A 5561-nucleotide genomic window follows, 5' to 3' on the forward strand; every position below is an offset into this window, starting at 1 on the left:
CCTGTTGTCAGTATGATGTGACCAGGTGGGAGTACTGTCTGTTGAGATAGCACTATAAAATAGTCAATAATTTCAATTCCTGTGAAAAGAGACACCACAGATATGCCACAGCCTCCCAAAACATACATCCACACACACAACCCATCGTATACAGAGAAGTACGTTTTTAAATACCTTAGGTTGTAATTGGATGTTTAATCTACCAAATTAAACTTAACCAACTATGAGATCCATTTAATAGTTGATATATGAGACTAATGTGTTTATATATAATAGTATAGGGTCCCATGCGGTTACAATTATGAATAGATGTATTATTTCCCCCGCTCTAAGTATCTAAACAACAAGATCATATGAAATAGATAGACAATGTTACAAACTACTAATTGATTATCTTATTATTTAGTTAAAACATTTTCCGACGTGGAATGTCCCCGATCCAGGACCGTTACCAGGAATTAAACATTTTGTGTAACATTTAAACAAAAACATGTTCATGGATCACGACTCATTTAATCGGATAACATCTGGAGAAGACGAGAATTGGCATATTTGCAAAATGTCGTTTTTACAACATTGAAAGACATTTTGAATGAAAGCGTATGAGAAGTATATATAACAATACGTAAAATGAATTCGTTTCCAGGACCAACATTTTCTAAAATGGATATTTCTTATGATATGCGAGATTAACATTTGTAATATATCACATTGGATTATTTTAAAAAGATAGCGGAATTGACCAAGATTTTACTTTTCACTGATCCGTAACCATGGTTTCCGGGGCGGTTGCAGTTGCCGGAGGTAACTTTGGGAAAGGAAGTGGTTTAGATGGTTCAGGCGATGAGGCATCGATGGTAAATAACTGTCTCCACTTCATGATTGTGCTATTTATAGTTTGTATCGTCTTAGCTATGACGTTTGAGATTCTAAGGATGCACAGACTCGCGGACCAGATGGAAAAGATGAGTAATGGTACGGTGGATGTCGGATGACCTTTGACCTCTAGTCATTTGTGAAGTTTTAACTTTGAAGGTAAGTTCTGTCGATTACTTTCACTTTTTATTGTCTTGATTAACTAAGCAAAAATAAGAAGATCTTTGTCAATTTTAAGATACAAACTCTAATTAAATGACCACAAATATAAAGTATGATTATAACAGGTTTCAAAGAAAAAGAAACCCCTGTCACCGATTCCAAATGATGTTTCCATTAACGCCATAGTCAAATTACACATATGTTATTTAAAAAAATGTTAATAACATAATTCCGAGGATCATGTTGTAGATTTGTCGTTGACTAAGCATGCCCACCTTCTGTAATTAAAGTTTATTACTATAAAAGTTGTTAAAAACAAAGTAGTTTATTTAATAAATATTCAGTGATTGAAAAATCATCATATTATTTGTGCAAATACATAGAATGTATGTTCAAAATGTGTTGTATAACATTCTATCCAAGATTTTTACCGTGGTATTGGTTTTTTTTCAGATATCAGCATTAAGATGTACATTTACAACTTACGCAAAAGAAAAAGTTTCCTAGTGAGGAAATAGCCGATAAACGGTACATTGACTTCACTGCCTTGTTTTAGCTGTTTAACTCTATGTATGGAGAAAGAGGATCAGATCTTGTCACTGTCTAAATCATTTAGTGATACGTTTTGTTTAGTATTTATTCATACGATCGTGTACATGATTTATTGTTATTATATTTGTGAAATGTTAAATTTGTATGTGCCATAATTTTCATACTTACGAATCAAGAAGAGTTTTAATAGGTTATTTACTGTCAGCAGTTTCCAACATTTTATGATTACAAAAGTTACAATGCATTGTTTAATTTTACATTTAAAAATCAGAGGTCAACATTAATTTCGGTAGTATTGCCAATACTCATGATATTTATGTTCACACTGCAATGAAATTAGTCCATATAGTCAGACTATAAAGCCTCAATGTGGTTTATATTGTCAATTTCCATATTACAGTAAATTTAAAGTGACTTCTGCATATATAAAAGTTTTCAGATAAAACACATAAAGCATAAACCATAACTTTTACGTTGCAAAGAATACATTTCGTAACTAACGTTTAAAAGGCATCATACATATGTACCTTGTACTTTTGAAGGATTTTCAAAGGAGAAGGGTTTCTGAAGACAAATGCATGAAGCATATGGCACATATGACTTTAAGCAAATTATGAACCAAATGCAGCTGTATAATTTCGTGGGGTATAATTGGACATGGCAAATGAAATAATACATATCTTATATCATTGTATTAAAGATGCCTCGACTATTTTTATAAGAAATTACCACTTACGGAAAACCTTTAAAATGACCCATGTTGATATAATGTATGTTTATGTATTTTTGTATATGCATTATTGTATTCAACTATACCATAATCAATTGTTCTCTAAATGCACATTTTCTTGATTTTCGGTGGACAGGCTAGACACAAATAATTTGTTTTATATCTCATATTGTATCTAATAATTTTCTGTTAAAGAATGTATATACTTGTAGGATTTTACACTAATCCTAATTTGGATCAAATTGATCCGACAATACCATAATACGAATACTTATGTATTATATTGTATATCAATAAATTTGCAATGAAACTGTCCTGATTGTTTCGTTTAAAATTCCACCTTTTTATTTTATTGTATTTTTTTGTCGTTTATATACGAATATATATCAAATCTTTTTTTATTTGAAACCAACTATAGTAAGCTTCCTGCATTTACAAAAAGACCAAATTGCATTGAAATAAATTTTGAAAAAATTGGATGATTGTGCTATGTTAGTAGCACAAATGTACCTAGTATGTTCTGTTTGTCAAACATCGTTGCGCTGCAGTGTAACTGTTTTATAAAAAGCAATGACGACTGCACAAGTAGAAGATTTATCGACGTCAATAGATAATAAACAATGCTGACATCATAGCATTAGTCATATATATTGCAGTCACATCATATTTTTTTTGTCTGGTTGTACGAAAAAAATGTCCTTACCTTACTGTGTGTAGTGTGTACTACAACATATCGATTTTTCTCAGAAAACTAGTGAGGCGAAAAAACCAAAGATGACTGCGCGTCATATCGAAAGAAAGTGCACGTAATGAAGGTGAAGACCTTTTATATAGGTAAATACATACCTTGGGGATTCATCACTACCTGTACAGTTACTACACAGTAGTAAGCTACGTATACATATAGGACCGTTTGTATAAGAGTGGCAGTGTTACAGTTTAGGTACACAAACAGAATAAAATGTCATCTCTGTTACGACAAGGAGAGGGCAGTTGGATATGCATAGTATAAATAAAACGAAGGAGTATTAAGTGTATAAAATGATTGATATGGATTTTCTCAATGGTAAGGCGTATATTTTAACTTTTAGTATTTCGAACTAAGAGTTTATAAGTGAGACGTTCTTGCACAAAGATATCTTTATTGAACAAGAAAAGGTATACTCAGTGTTTCAAGAGTTAGACTTGTTTTCTGACAAGTGGTTCTATAAAGGCCAACCAACTAAATAAATTTACATAAAAACACAGTGTTAAAGTTTGTTTAAGTTTTGTTAAGTAATGTTAAAACAATTGAATATAAGTTAGCTACTGTGTTCTTTAATTAATGTATAGGTTTTCATATAACACTAGATAGAAAAATATGTCTTTCTGCTCAAACTCCATCCAGGGTAGCCATTTTGAAATAAGATGCACTAAAATTCTAAATTCTAATGTTTTCATCTGTTCATCATCAAAATTTCAATATGAATTTCCAAATTCATATTATGGTTATCTAGGAATAATCACCTTTCATTTTTTTACTTTTGAAATTCATAATTAAACAGCCAATCAGCGGCCGGGTTAAAATTCTATCCTGGGCTCAATCTTGTATACACAGGGGCTATTCCGAAGTTTTTGTTTTTTTTCTTCATTTTTGTTGGTTGTTCCCCAAATAGTGAAGAGTGAATACATGTTTTTTGGGGGGGGGGGGGAACTGTGGTATGTTTTACTATATCATTTTGTAATAGTAAAAATTCCTGTTTTTATAGTGTCACCTCACTGAAGCATGTCACCAAATGTATCGATATACACATTACACGCAAAACAGTCAAGACTACTCATTTTGTTAAACTCTAAACTGGATCTCTAACTACCATTATACACTATAGTGTATTCCAATAAGAAAAGTCTGGTTAGAGTCTTTCTCAGAAAGGTAACACAGATACATAAATGTATATCTATAAATAGTACGTTAATTAGTTTTTGTTGTTTTTATGTTGGTGGTGATAAAGCACCAACAGTACAGAAAGCCGTTCCAAATATACTGTTGTAACAATAACCAAAACCGTTCTGGATAGGTTTGATATTTAACCTTGGAATTCCGGAATACGATTTTGATACAGTTGATGTCGCCAATACGCAGCAATACGATTACATATTTTGTAATAGCCCTGATTGTGTATATTTATTTTTGGTAATCAATTTGCGATTTAAATCATTCATACCTATAATTTAATATACAATCTTTGAGTCAGAGAATCGGAAGAGTCCAAATATGTCGTAATAGAGAGCATCAGTAATGTGATTAATGACAGTTTTACATGTTGTTCTGTAATTAATTGCCTAAATGAAGTCATGGATTTATTTATTTACGCTGTGAAGTTACAATATTACACGAATTTCAATGACATATGGCACACGTATTGAACATGCTAAGGATTTGTGCACGCAAACCTTAATTTTTAGGAATTGTCAACCAACATGACCACCATTTTCTGATTTGTGATAGGTTAAAATATAGATATTGCATTTTTCAATTAAAATTTGCATACAGGGTTTTTGTGAGTTGTCAAACACATTTTCGAAAACCTCCTTTGTCATGGTAACAAAGTAAAGGGCTCAATTTCGACAGCGTCTCATCTTAGCTAATTATTTTGTGTGTTCTCATCTTAGCTAATTATTTTGTGTGTAAGGGTTTTGAGGGATGCCGAGTGCAATATATCACAAATCATATGTTGCCGTGTTAACGCAATAGTGGCTTCCGAATTCCTTGTCCACAGGCAGCCGGGAGATTGGGTGGTATCATCATGCCGGGATTCTATTCCCAGATTAGACAAAAAGACGTATGACCTTGCGTTGTCTACTCACTCCGGTTTCATGTTCACTATAAAGCTAGAGCTTACTGGTATAATGTATATGTTAAGGGAGAGGGACGACTGGTTTGTTCGCTATCAGTATAATGTGACCGAGTGGGTTATGACGTACTGTGTCTTCGTTGGTATGCTTCAGAGAGATAGCACTATAAAAAGCGCAAGAGTTCTTCTATTAATTCACAACACGGATGTACTGCAGCCTCCCAAAACATAGACATTCACACAACGCAACACATTGTATGAGGTGAGCCCACCCTGAAATGAGTTTGGCTGTTACTAGTTATAGGACGCTAAGCCCGACCAAGTCCTTTTACATTTAAACCCCTATCGCGATTCTATTTGTTATGAATTACTACGATATCATATTAAATAGGGGTTATTCTATTGTG

General features: G+C 32.7%; 1 long non-coding RNA gene across 1 annotated transcript; it reads left to right on the top strand.

Moving 5' to 3' along the window:
• The first annotated feature begins 370 nt into the window (after nt 1-370).
• LOC138306020 (uncharacterized) lies at nt 371-2630 on the top strand. Its single transcript, XR_011205761.1, has 2 exons — nt 371-1035; nt 1492-2630. It is a non-coding gene; the product is annotated as an uncharacterized lncRNA (long non-coding RNA).
• Nucleotides 2631-5561: the final 2931 nt, after the last annotated feature.

Source organism: Argopecten irradians, chromosome 13, assembly GCF_041381155.1.
Source record: "Argopecten irradians isolate NY chromosome 13, Ai_NY, whole genome shotgun sequence".
Lineage (NCBI taxonomy): Eukaryota > Metazoa > Mollusca > Bivalvia > Pectinida > Pectinidae > Argopecten > Argopecten irradians.